At 37.5% G+C, this 14,604-nt stretch overlaps 1 long non-coding RNA gene across 1 annotated transcript; it reads left to right on the top strand.

Annotated features, from left to right (window-relative positions):
- The first annotated feature begins 4,889 nt into the window (after positions 1-4,889).
- Positions 4,890-12,356, top strand: LOC133254404 (uncharacterized). The gene is made up of 3 exons (XR_009738663.1): positions 4,890-4,969; positions 10,644-10,746; positions 12,055-12,356. It is a non-coding gene; the product is annotated as an uncharacterized LOC133254404 (long non-coding RNA).
- The last annotated feature ends 2,248 nt before the right edge of the window (positions 12,357-14,604 follow it).

Here is a 14,604-nt window from a genome sequence, read left to right as displayed (position 1 = left end):
GAGATATTACTTTGGCAACAAAAGTCTGTCTATTCAAGGCTATGGTTTTTCCAGTGGTCATGTATAATGTGAGAGCTGGACTGTGAAGAAAGCTGAGCACCAACGAATTGATGCTTTTGAACTGTGGTGTTGGAAAAGACTCTTGAGAATCCTTTGGACTGCAAGGAGATCCAACCAGTCCATCCTAAAGGAGATCAGTCCTGGGTGGTCATTGGAAGGACTGATGCTGAAGCTGAAACTCCAATACTTTGGCCATCTCATGTGAAGAGTTGACTCATTGGAAAAGACCCTGATGCTAGGAGGGATTGGGGACAGGAGGAGAAGGGGATGACAGAGGATGAGATGACTGGATGGCATCACCAACTTGATGCACATGAGTTTGGGTGAACTCTGGGAGTTGGTGATGGACAGGGAGGCCTGGCGTGCTGCAATTCATGGGGTCACAAAGAGTGGGACACGACTAAGAGACTGAAAGGAACTGAACTCCTGTAATCCTGCTTAACCATGCTTGTTTGTGTAAAGCTCAGGCATTCCCCTGCCCTGTCCTAACCACTGTTCCTGTGCGCATAGCAAACCCCTAGTTTAAACTAGCCTATTAATAGTCAGCATTGCCCACTATAATCTGATGTCATGCACTACCTATAAAAACTTTGCAGCCCCTTTGTTCAAGGCTCAGAGCTTGGAGTGCTAAGTCCTCTGGGCCGGCCAGCATAAAGAAACCTGAATTCTCCAGCTCTGAGTGAGATGCTTAGTTTCTAGATTACTGGTTTCTGCAACAAAGTGACCCAGACCCTTGCATTTTCCTGTATTAGATACAGAAGCACAAAATTCCATAACTTGGGGTGTCTGTTTTTCTTTAATTAATGAAACTGAGCAAGGGGTGGGGGGTGTCTTGTGGGGGCCCTCTTGGAAACAAAAGCATTTCTGTGTCCCCCATTTTCTTGTTTGTGGGAAGTAGGCTTCATTCAGTCTCCAAGATGACCCAAGGACAAAAGAGCAGATAAAACCAAGGAGGGTCTTGGAATGCAGGAATGGAAAAACCAGACCCTTATCGTCTTTCCTGCCCCCACGTTGTAACTATTAATGGATTTCAGGTCCTCCTGAACAGTATAACCTGTCTCCCCTCCTACCCCACTGGGAGAAGGTATTTGCCTTACTCTTCCCCCACCCAGTATACGTGCCTCATCCAATCAGAAAATGACCCGCAAGACCCCCGATCCCATTCCTTGTACCCTAGGTATAAAAGTGGACTAAGGACCCCTGTTCAGCACTGGTTCTCCCTTGAGCTGGCCTCCTGTTCTAACAGCGTCTCTCATTCTAATAAACTATATTTCCCTCTCATTCTGTCTCATGTCTGAAAATTATTTTCCAACCCGCACCCAGACCACAACACAAGCTCTTCCCTAGTTACAAAGTGAAGTGAAGTAGCTCAGGCATGGCCGACTCTTTGCGACCCCATGGACTGTAGCCCACCAGGCTCCTCCATCCATGCAATTTTCCGGGCAAGAGTACTAGAGGATGTTGCTATTTCCTTCTCCAGAGGATCTTCCTGACCTAGGGATTGAACCCAGGTCTTCTGCATTGCAGGCAGATGCTTTTCTATCCGAGCCATCAGGGAAGACCTTAGTTACAAAGGACAAGTTCAAACAGCTGCTAATAAGGGAAAGGAGGATATGTAGAAACAAGGGAGGAGCAGTCAAGAAACAATACTGCAGCCTTGGGGCAGGATCTTGGTTACTCCTCAAGGAATATACATAACAATATCATCAAATTCTTCTTCAGGAATTAAGGCCCCTGTCAGAGTAAAAGATGGTAACTTCAGGCTGAGCACAAGATTCCTGGAGCATCACCCTGTTATCACACCACTAACTAATCAGAAGTACTACAGTCTGCAACCCTCATCTCAAAATTTACTTTTCAAAACTTCTCCCTGAAAACCATCTGGGAGTTTGGAAATTTTGAGAAAGAGCATCTGTTCTCCTTGCTTGGCCAAACAACAAATTTCTTTCCACTCCAAACTCTGTTTTGGTTTGTTTGGTCTCACTGTGTGACACACAAGAACCAGTTCTGTAACATTAACAGTAATAACTTGATGTGCAGACTACCTGGTCCATGTTGCAAAAATTCCTGTATATCTTGGCCCCTTTCATATCACTTCAGAACAGTTCCTCAAAGCTAAATGAGAGGCTGTCTTCTGAGCTTAAGTCCGCAGAAAGTCTGTCAAATAGTACAAAATTCTCAGCTTTTATGTTCTGTTTTTTGTTTTTGTTTTTCCCCCATTCCACAATAGAAATAAGTAAAATAATGATCCTTCCCTGTTCTAGTTATCTTCCTTTAAAACATGCTAAGGTTTGATTGAGGTAATGATATAATATAGTTGTGCTTTGTATTTTTAATATTAAATTGAAAACTATAATTCCTCATATTTGAAGGGGAGCAAATTTGCCACCCTCAAGTATATCTCTGTCATTTTAATTATTTTAAAATAAAAAGCATCCCTATGAACAAATCTAGTGGAGGTGATAGAATTCCATTTGAGCTATTTCAAATCCTAAAACATGATGGTGTTTAAGTGATGCACTCAGTATGGCAGCAAATTGGAAAACTCAGCAGTGACCACAGGACTGGAAAAGGTCACTTTTCATTCCTATCCCAAAGAAAGGCAATGCCAAAGAATGCTCAAACTACCACAAAATAGCACTCATCTCAAACACTAGCAAAGTAATGCTCAAAATTCTCCAAGTAAAGCTTCAACAGTATATGAACCATGAAATTCCAGATGTTTAAGCTGGATATAGTAAAGGCAGAGGAACCAGAGATCAAATTGCCAACATCTGTTGGATCATCGAAAAAGCAAGATAATTCCAGAAAAAAACATCTGTTTCTGCTTTATAGACTACACCAAAGCCTTTGACTGTGTAGATCACAACAAACTGTGGAAAAGTCTTCAAGAGATGGGAATATCAGACCACCTGACCTGCCTCTTGAGAGATCTGTATGCAGGTCAAGAAGAAACGATTAGAACCGGACATGGAACAACAGACTCGTTCCAAATGGGGAAAGGAGTACGTCAAGCCTGTATACTGTCACCCTGCTTATTTAACTTATATGCAGAGTACATCATGCAAAATGCCAGGCTGGATGAATCACAAGCTGGAATCAAGATTGTGGGAGAAATATAAACAACCTCAGATATGCAGATGATACCACCCTTATGGCAGAAAGTGAAGAGGAACTAAGAAGCCTCTTGATGAAAGTGAAAGAGGAGAGTGAAAAAGCTGGCTTAAAACTCAACATTCAGAAAACTAAGATCATGGCATCTGGTCCCATCACTTCATGGCAAGTAGACAGGGAAGCATTGGAAACAGTGAGAAACTTTATTTTGGAAGGATCCAAAATCACTGCAGATGTTGACTGTAGCCATGATATTAAAAGACGCTTGTTCCTTGGAAGAAAATCTATGACCAACCTAGACAGTGTATTAAAAAGCAGAGACATTACTTTTCCAAGTCTAGTCCATATAGTCAAAGCTATGGTTTCTCCAGTAGTCATATACGGATGTGAGAGTTGGACTATAAAGAAAACTTAGTGCCAAAGAACTGATGCTTTGGAACTGTGGTGTTGGAGAAGACTCTTGAGAGTCCCTTGGACTACGAGGAAATCCAACCAGTCAATCCTAAAGGAAATCAGTCCTGAATATTCATTGGAAGGACTGATGCTGAAGCTGAAACTCACATATTTTGGCGAGCTGATGCAAAGAACTGACTCTTTGGAAAAGCCCCTGATGGTGGGAAAAATTGAAGGCAGGAGGAGAAGGGGATGACAAAGGACGAGATGGTTGGATGGCATCACCAACTTGATGGACATGAGTGTGAATAAGCTTCAGGAGTTGGTGATGGACTGGGGAGCCTGGCATGCTATAGTTCATGGTGTCACAAATAATCCAACTGAATGACTGAACTGAACTGAATGAACTAAAGTTTTGACTATGAACAACCGATTTAAAAAACCTGTGTTTGTATCCTGACTATGGTTACTTGAGTTCATCACATAGTATAGTTGTGCTTCATATTTTTAATCTTAACTTGAAAACTATACTTCCTCACATTTGAAGGGGAGCAAAATTGCCACCCTCAAATATATCTCTGGCATTTTAATTATTTTAAACTAATTAATTTTCTAACAGCAAATTGTGAATACCACATAGGAGTTATCTTTTTTGTAAGAAATATTTGCATTTATAAGGGAAATCTCTATTTGGAAGTGTTTCTCTCTATACCAGGTATGAAAGGGAAAGTCACTCAGTCATCTCCAACATTTTGCAACCCATGGATATTAGAGTCCATGGAATTCTCCAGGCCAGAATACTGGAGTGGGTAGCCTTTCCCTTCTCCAGGGGATCCTCCCAACCCAAGGATTGATCCCAGGTCTCCCCCATTGCAGGCAGAGTCTTTATCAGCTGAGTCACAAGGGAAGACCAAGAATACAGGAGTGGGTAGCCTATCCCTTCTCCAGCAGATCTTCCCAACCCAGGAATTGAACCAAGGTCTCCCCCATTGCAGGCAGATTCTTTACCAATTGAGCTATCAGGGAATCCCATACCAGGAAGTAAAGGATGAGAAAAACTCCTTTTATCAGTGGAAAAAGCAATGAGGAATCTTTGTAACAACTTCATCCTTCTTTATTGTGCTTTTCCTGGTCACTGCTCAAAACTGACTCTCTTCATACCCAACATCTTGTTTTGTCTTTATTAAAGATGGTATTTAATGGGAGAACTTTAGTTATTTTGGTGAGTTCTTCAATTTCCCTTGATCGCTCCCATTTACACATATTATTAAAATTTTATTTGATTTTCTCCTATTAATCAATCTCATAATAATTTATTTGTAGAACACCAGAAGTACAAAGAAAGATGTAAGGAAATGTCTTCTTCCCTCTCATGGTATATCTGGGAGACCTAAAGAGTAATGTAAGTGACTGTACCTAAAAATTACATGATTCATAGAAGGGTTCAAATAAAGACAATAAAATATGAATCTAATTCTGAGGCAGTGTTCAAATTTAAAAATATATTTTTAAAATATACATATTCACAATATGTGTATGCATGAATATAAGATATACTCAAAAATATACATATTCAATCACATATATTTATTGAGCATCTTCTACTCAGTGTATACAACTGAAAGATATACCTGCTTGGTGATGAAACCAAGCAGGACCCTGTGGGGCTCACACAGAGAAGCCTTTTTGTGTCCGCTGTTTCTTGCTCGCTGGAAATAGACTTTAACTTCCAAGACTTTACCTGAATCCCAAATGGCAAGTTCAAACAAGTTGCTAATCAGGAAAGGGAGGGGAAGAACAGTCAAGAAGTAATACTGTGGCCTTGGAACAGGATGCTGATTTTGTCTCAAGGGATACACACAACAGTATCTTTGAGCTTTTCTGTGGAATTAAAACCCCAACAAATGAAAGATGTTAACTGCTTGATGAAGCATTCTTCATTCAATTTGGTAACCTTGAGAACCATATGAATTCATCAGGAGACTACCTGAGACCAGAATAAAGGAATGCACACCCAGTACACACTGATTATTATCAGTTACCCTACCTTTGAACCATTGCTATAAAACTTCTTAACAACCCCTCCCAGTTTGGGACATAGTTTTTGAGGGCATGCGTCTACTGTGTCCCCCTTTGCCTGGTAAAGCAGTAAAGTTGTTTTTTCATACTTCACCCAAAACTGTTTCTGAGATTCAGTTCAGCACCAGTGCACAGGGCCACTTTTTCAGCATCAAGGATACACAAGTCCAAATAATATTAAAAAAAAAAAAAAAGAATATATTTCCCCCCATAGACCTTAGAATATATTAGTGAAGTTCTATAAAAACAAAAATCTTTACTGAAGCCAGTTTCTTTATGACATAAGACCTTTCAGTAAAAGTTTTTTTTTTTTTTCTCATGGCAAGTTTGCACAGTCTCAATTACAAAACATAGATAGGAATGTCCCCATAAAAAACAAACGAGGTAGCCTTTAGTACTCTCATATATTTTTTTTTAAATTTTATTTTATTTTCAAACTCCACACAATTAGTTCTGCCAAACATCAAAATGAATCCATCACAGGTATACAGTACTCTCATATAATAATAGGTCCACTGATTTCTTTCTCTTGCCAACTCTCTGATTAGGAGAATTGAGAGTCAATATTCTGGCCTGGAGAATTCCATGGATTGTATAGTCCATGGGATTGCAAAGAGTTGGACACAACTGAGCAACTTTCACTTTCACTTTTCAAAGACATATGCTAAAGGATAATTAATGAGAGACAAGAGAAAAAGAAGATCTCATTTATCAGGTAAATACAAATTTTTGCATCTGCTTGAAAATAATTTTGGCTTGAACAAACAGTTCAAATGTCAGAATAATTCAGAGTGGCAACCATCAAATATCCATTTTTTCACATGGTCAACTAAGCCAAACTCAACTTCTGCTTTTTAAGTCTGTCTATCACTAGTTGCAACATATAGGGAAGCTCAAATAACGGTAGCAACATTCTACTCAACTGCTGTAACAACCTCTGATGGTGCACCCTGAGGGGACTATGGATAGGAAAGCACAGGATACTGACCCCCAGATAGCTGAGGTGCAGATCACAGGAATGATTTCAATAAGACCAGACTCCTGAAACTCCCCTTATATAGATAAATGTTAAATTCCTTAAGAGAATATCTGATTTTCTTGAGATATCTGATTTTCTTTAACAAAATCTTTTGATGTTCCAACTACCTGGTTTTTCTTGTGAAATCTCCTGTACATCCTGGCTTAGAGCAGTGCTTCAGGTCTATCTGAGAGGCTGCATCCTGGGTTTAAACCCTCAGGTTTGTTCAGAAAATAAAACACAATTTTCAACTTTTAGGTTGTACATTATTTTTGCAGTCAACAATGGATAAAAAATTATATAATATAAAATACCAGCTTAATAATACCAAGTTACTAAAATCTATATTCAAGAAAGGTATGAGTATATATTTACAAAATATTTACCTTTCCCTTACCTTTTCTGAAAAAACTTCCCCAAAAGATTTTCCTGATGTTTAACTCTGTGAAAATTAAAAATTTGTGGCCTCAGCTTAGCTAATTAGCAACAATGAAAATAAACAATTATTAGGTTTGTATGACTGGGGTAAAATATCCAAACTGCTTGAATGAAAAATCACTTGCCCCAAGTTGGACCAATGCAAACTTCTGATGGCCTTTGGGACAATGAAAAACACAGATGTTGTACCAGTAAAGCCTATTTTGAATTCCTTGTCTTTCCCACTGTTTCAAACAGCCCTTGGTAAATTCCTCTGCATTGTTTACACTCTCTCTCTCTCTCTCTCTCTTTTTTTTTTTTTTGCATTTTAGCTCCCATCAGCTTAACCCCCCTAGTTCAGGGCTTAGCAGGTCAACTTGGAGCTAGCAAGTAGTTCCATCCATAACCAGAATACCTAGCCCTTCATTCAGTCCTGAATTCCATATCAGAATCCCTCCCTTAGGTCCAGTCTGCATCCCCCAGTTTATGATGGCTTCTGGTGAAGCCTATTAAGATCCTGCAGTTCCATCCTGGGTACAATAGCCTTTCTGTGTCCCTTATTTCTTTGTATGAAAAAGATTTCAGACTTCCAGAACTTCCCTGAGTTCCAAAGGACAGATTCTAGCAGTTACTATTTAGGGAAGACAAGAAATGCAGAAACAAATAAGGAACTTCCAGAAATAGTTCAACAAAGAAGAAACTCTAGGAAAAGTAAGATTTCAGTTTCTCCTTGAAATCTCCTTGAGCGATATATACATGACATATCTGAGTTCTTCTGAGGGAATTAAAGCCCCAACCCAGTAGAGGATGGTAAGTAACTTCAGGCTTAGCACAAGGTTCCTGGAGCACCACTCTGCTGCTTTACACCAACTGTTCAGAAAAACAAAGCAAAACAAACAAACAAAAAATCATACTTCCTGCATCTCTCACTCCAAAATAACTTAATTAAAAGATTGATTTAATATCTCTAGTAAAAAGTTAATTAGATAAAAGTTACTTAAAACCAAAGTCACAACCCAGTTTTTTTAGGGAGCTGGAATCAACTGCATTTTTGTTGTAAATCTATGCAGAGCCAAAGATGTGGCTCTAGAAGTTCACAGTTCATCTGCTTTTTGTTTTGTTTTGGTCAGGCTCTCAACTTTTCCTCTCAAAATGTTTGAAAAGATTAGGACATAGGAAACTGAATTGCCCTGCATTTAATCTGTTCCTTTGTAATGTACATTTTCTACCCCCATCTTTTCTAAGACCTAAGAGTCATTCTTTGGAAAGCAAACTTCAGGGTGAAGGTTCTCATCAGACAGGAAAAAATAAAAAGGAGGTATTTGAAAACTGGGCCAGTGAGAAATCTTACAAATTTTTTCCAAAGACCCAAGTATCTATTTACAACAGTTTGTATGTTGTGTTTGTGTGTAATGTAAGTTATATTTTCTTACCTCTGGCTGATATTGCTGAAATTAATTTAAGAAGAGCTCTATCTAGTTGGTTTGAAGGCAAGTTCTTGTGAGAATGCAGCATCAACAGAAACTAATCAAAATGCTTTTGAAATTCATGTGATTTGAGATGATTTTCAGTAAACAGAAGTTTGTATGGACTTCCCTGGTTGTCCAGTGGTTAAGAATCCACCTCACAATGCAGGGGATGAAGATTTGATCCTTGGTCAGGGAACTAATACCCCTCACACCTAGGGACAACTAATCCTGTACACCACAATGGAGAGTCCACGCACCAGTGTGAAAAAGGTTCCATGTGATGCAACAAAGATACTGCTTGCTGTAACTGAAACCCAAATTAGCCTAATAAATAAATATTTTAAAAAGTTAAATTTGTTGGTTTAATTTTTAACATTATCAATACTGAATGTAATACAAATAAACAACTTTTATTATAAATAATAAATTCAAGTTATCCCTGTTAGAAAATTTGTCATTAATTTTTAACATTATCAATACTGAATGTAATACAAATAAACAACTTTTATTATAAATAATAAGTTCAAGTTATCTCTGTTAGAAAATTTGTCAGCAAAAATAACTTAGAATGGAGGATAGGATGATTTTGTCTTTCTCATAAAGATTTTTTGGGTAATCTAAACAATTATTGGGAGCAAATAATTTAGACAGATTTTAGTAGGATAAGAGCTTATAGATAGAAAAATTTATCAAAAATTATATTTAATAGTACATGTTCTTAAAAACAGCTTCCAAAATCATTTTGGTAAATTGACTTTCAGTTCAGTTCAGTTCAGTCACTCAGGTGTGTCCGACTCTTTGCGACCCCATGAATCACAGCACGCCAGGCCTCCCTGTCCATCACCAACTCCTGGAGTTCACTCAGACTCGAGTCCATCGAGTCAGTGATCCCATCCAGCCATCTCATCCTCTGTTGTCCCCTTCTTCTCCTGCCCCCAATCCCTCCCAGCATCAGAGTCTTTTCCAATGAGTCAACTTTTTGCATGAGGTGGCCAAAGTACTGGAGTAACAGGCAAATTTGGCCTTGGAATATGGAATGAAGCAGGACAAAGACTAATAGAGTTTTGCCAAGAAAACGCACTGGTCATAGCAAACACCCTCTTCCAACACAAGAGAAGACTCTACACATGGACATCACCAGATGGTCAACAATGAAATCGGACTGATTATATTCTTTGCAGCCAAAGAAGGAGAAGCTCTATACAGTAAAAAAAAAAAAAACAAAAAAAAACAAGACCAGGAGCTGGCTGTGGCTCAGATCATGAACTACTTATTGCCAAATTCAGACTTAAATTGAAGAAAGTAGAGAAAACCACTAGACCATTCAGGAATGACCTGGATCAAATCCTTTGCTCTTGAACATGGGGTATCTCCTCAAAGTCGCTCCAGCGCTGCCCAGCCGCCACTCCAGCTGGAGCTGGAGCAGACCGGAAGCTGACTGTGGCTCAGATCATGGACTTACTACTGTCAAATTCAGACTTAAAGTGAAGAAAGTAGGGGAAACCAATAGACCATTCAGGTATGACCTAAATCAAATCCCTTATGATTATACAGTGGAAGTGAGAAATAGATTTAAGGGACTAGATCTGATAGATAGAGTGCCTGATGAACTATGGACTGAGGTTCATGATACTGTACAGGAGACAGGGATCAAGACCATCCCCATGGAAAAGAAATTGACTTTAGAGTCATGCTTAATTCAATTCAATGAAATAAATTTATTATATATCTTTCAAACTGAACAAAAAACAAACAAACAGAAAATGTGCCAACTTTAAGAGCTATGAGTTAATTTTTATTTGGGTCTTACTGAGGATTGTTGATCAGGAGACAACCTCTCGTATAGCATTGAGGAACCACGCCAAAGAAGCAGAGGAAGAGGACAGTATATATGTGATTTTGGTGAAGGGGGTACCTGAAATAAAACATACATCTTGATAGAAGGTTGTTGGTAGTCACAAGAAACAAATGTCTGTGTTAATAATTTTAGTGCTGTTTTAGGTATGAGAAGATGCAAAAGTTTGAGCTCATAAAAATCTCTTCTGAAATTATTTAATACTATCTGAAATATGTTCTGCTGATTTTTCCTCAAGCACACTGTGCCTCATTCCTGATCTCCACCCTGAAATCTTTTCTGGGGCTGTTGAAGGTCAGTAACTCCGGTGGTTAATTACCTAATCCCTGTACAGCTGGATGGTGAGTGACATTCTTTCTTTGACATCTACATCATTCCAAATAGGAAAAGATAAAATAGTGAACTATTAATTACAGAACATAGGCTTTTCTACTCTTGATTTTCTATTACAGGGGAAACAGATACTTGGATCTAATAGAAAACATATTTTGTATTCTCTGAGAAATTATTCATGAAAAAGTACATTTCTGGAAATTATAAAAAATATTTACATTATTTCCAATCTAAAGAATACTAATGTAAAGAACTGTTCATTATTTCTTATCTTTTCATTAAAACTTAAGCTTTCTAAGGATAAAAATTCTAATATATATAAGTGAAGAAAAATAGAATGTGTTTTGGCTAAGAAAAGTTTGAGAAATGAAGGTGTATTATTGTTAAATGAGATTGATTTTAGATAAACTAGAACTTCTTATTACTAAGAAATAGAAGGAAGAAAATGAAAGACAAATTAAATACATATGAAAAGAAAAAGACACAGAGAAAATTTTGCCTTGCATAATCAAGCTTGCTGAAATGGAATTTCTATTTAAGGGTTTTAAAAATTAATCTTTAATATCAATAACGTACTTAGGTAAAACTAGAATCTAATTTCCTTTCATATTCTAAAAGGACAAATTTTTGTGGTCTGTTCTTTATAATAAGGAATTATAAGAAGGCTTTTCTTTACTTTTTAACTGATCTGTTTAGAAAACAAAGATTCTGTTTCTATGAAAGCTATTTTTATTCTATTTTATGTTGTCTTACTCAAGTCTTTGATTAAGTAGAACAAATCTGCTTAATATTAAAAGAGCTAAGTTTTTCTAGTAGATAATGAAGTATTAAATATCATAATGATCTATAATTAAGTGGTGTTTTAAGAGTTTTAAAACTTGAAAAAAATATTTTTGACAAAATTTCCAAAAGCAAATTCTGAATAAATTATTTTGACTACAATGTAAGTTTGGAATATTCCAGAGGTAGCCTGGAACATTTCAAAGTATATGTTCTCTCCTCTTTAAAAGAGAACCATTAAACTAATTAAGGCTTACTTGCATTGTCACATAAGTGATTCTAAACCTTTGATTATATTTGAATAGATATATGTTATTAATGTGAATACCCTACAAATTGTGAAATTCTTAAAAATCTGAGATGTCCCATTATAATTCTGTAAGCAACTATTTTGGCCCTTTCCTGTTTCTCTATTTCTGTTCACCTTACACCTTAATTATAAACAAGATCTCTAGGTAACCTTTTTACTTATCTCCTGATTTTTGTTCTACTAAATGCACACAATACATTGTCTAAACTGTTGATTTTTCCCCTAGATTAAAAGAAGTCAAAATGAAGAATTAATAGCTAAAGAACGAGTGGCTCTCTACCCACTGGAAGTCTCCTTAGCAATCCTGTAGGCAGACCTTGTGGGCAAGATGATGTCTGAAGAAAGCTCACGAGGAGTCAGCCAGCCTGTGCATGATGAAAAGTGATGCAGAACCTAACCTTCTGCTTCAATGGTTACCTGAGATTACTTCACCTTTTTCCTTCTAAATATTTATGGGTGAGCACAATCTCGTGTTGGTTTTTGAGAATATGAGCCCAACTTCTTCCCCAATGGCCAGATTTCTGATTAAAAGAGCTTACCTTTCACCAACGTTTGCCTCTGGAATACTGGCTTTTGAGTGGAGGGTAACTGAACTTGAGTTCAAAAACAATGTTATCATTCTTAATTCTAATTATCTTAAAATGTTCTACAATGTCCTCTGAGACCACAGTTTTAAAATATCAAGAAGTAAATTATTTTCTTATTGCTATTCTTTTAATTTCTGAAATTGGTTTTGTCAAAATTGTGATACTAAGGCTGAACTTGAGCATCAGGTCAAAGTTCTAGCTGACTTTCAAGCAAAGACAGCATCAACCAAATCCTCAAGGACTGTGGCACATGTATATAAAACCCATTCTGCTTCTGCAAACATGACCCTTTTTGGCAGACTTTTGTCATCCTGATGTTCTTGTTACATGGCAACAGTCTGCTTATGAATCAGAAAAATTTAGATGGGAAACAAGACGGCTTCTGAGATCTTCCTGACTCCATAGCAGAGTCCATTTTTCAGGGTTTTTTTTTTTTTTTTTCAATATTCTTCACCCATCACAGTACATTTAAGAAACTACTTTTGTTTTTCTGTTTTGTTCTTCAGACGGCCTCCCTCTGATCCTTGAATAACTCCATCTGGATTCACTGAACTACCATTTAGTATGGTTTTCAGTACATTATTGTTATTGTGTTTTCTAAATTATTTTAAACCTTCCCTTCTCACAATGCTGACACACTCACAGTGGAAAGAAACTGTTAGAAAATATGTTTCCCATGTGGGGTATACATTCCACAATCCCTGGTGGTTAAGGCACACACTTTATTGGGCAAATTATATAAACCTTAACAGAACCTTGCACATTTCTTGGGATTTTCACTGTTCTTACTTTACTCAGTCACTGGGCAAGGTTAAGAGAAGTAATAGAAAAACCTGTTTCAAGCAAAACAAAAATTAATACATGAGACTGAGTCAACTGATGAAGATATTTTTATGACTTTATGTTTAAAATATTGCTGGCTCTTTAATGATTTTTTTCCATACTTAAATAACTTTTTCTCTTAATCTCTCAAATTTTGTAAAATATTGAAAGGTTGTTGCTGAACCACAAAAGATGCCAGGATTCTTATCCTCCAGAGGAGAAGAATTCAATCTGGAGCCAGAGACAAGGCTTGATTGCTCAGAGCTTTTGTGTAATTTTATTAAAGTATAAAGGAGATAGAGAAAACTTCTGACATAGACATCAGAAAGGGGAAGAAAGAGTGTCCCCTTGCTAGTGTTAGCAATGGAGTTATATACCTTTTAATTAGTTATTACAATGAATCAAAAAAAAAAATATCTGGAGGTCGTAAAGATCTTACTAGACCCACTCCCATAATTTACATTTTAAGATAACAGAATTAGCCAGAAGGTTTTCAGGAAGGAGAAACTGTCCTCAAGCAGGATACATTGTTGTTGTATAATCCCTAGTACAGAGTTTAAGCTGAGTTGTGTAATTGACTAAGACTAAGGACTACCAGGAGATCCAACCGGTCCATTCTAAAGGAGATCTGTCCTGGGTGTTCTTTGAAAGGAATGATGCTGAAGCTGAAACTCCAGTACTTGGCCACCTCATGTGAAGAGTTGACTCATTGGAAAAGACTCTGATGCTGGAAGGGATTGGAGCAGGAGGAGAATGGGATGACAGAGGATGAGATGGCTGGATGGCATCACTGACTTGATGGATGTGAGTTTGAGTGAACTCCAGGAGTTGATGATGGACAGGAAGGCCTGGCATGCTGCAATTCATGGGGTTGCAAAGAGTCAGACATGACTGAGCGACTAAACTGAACTGAACTGAAGGAATGTAGACAAAAACAAGTTTGTCCTTTCCTCCTCCTTGAGAATTCCAGACCCCTATTTCCACTTCGAGAGCCCCAGACCCCTTTCTCCTCCTTGGGAATTCCAGACCCCTCTCTCCTTGAGGACCCTGGGACTTCTTATCAACCTGCCTAGGAATTGACTCTCTCAATATGCCATTGTGAACAAAGTTAAAACATTTAATTTTTCTCCCTACCTGGTCCCTCTAAAATCTGGTAACCCTTAGGTAGCATTTTTATTTTCATCCATCTTGTAACAAAACACATTTGTAAACATGAGGTACATTACCAAGGCATTGACTGAAAAAAAAAAAAAAAAGAATGAAATGGGATTGAAGGGAAAGTCTGAAACTTTAAGTTTCAACAAAGCAATTTTAGAAATGAGCTTATATAGTCAATCACTGTTCTTGTTGCATTTTTATAAGGAATC

Source organism: Bos javanicus, chromosome 9 (genome assembly GCF_032452875.1).
Source record: "Bos javanicus breed banteng chromosome 9, ARS-OSU_banteng_1.0, whole genome shotgun sequence".
NCBI lineage: Eukaryota > Metazoa > Chordata > Mammalia > Artiodactyla > Bovidae > Bos > Bos javanicus.
Note: the sequence above shows the minus strand (reverse complement) of the source record. Positions and strands in the feature narration are given on the sequence as shown.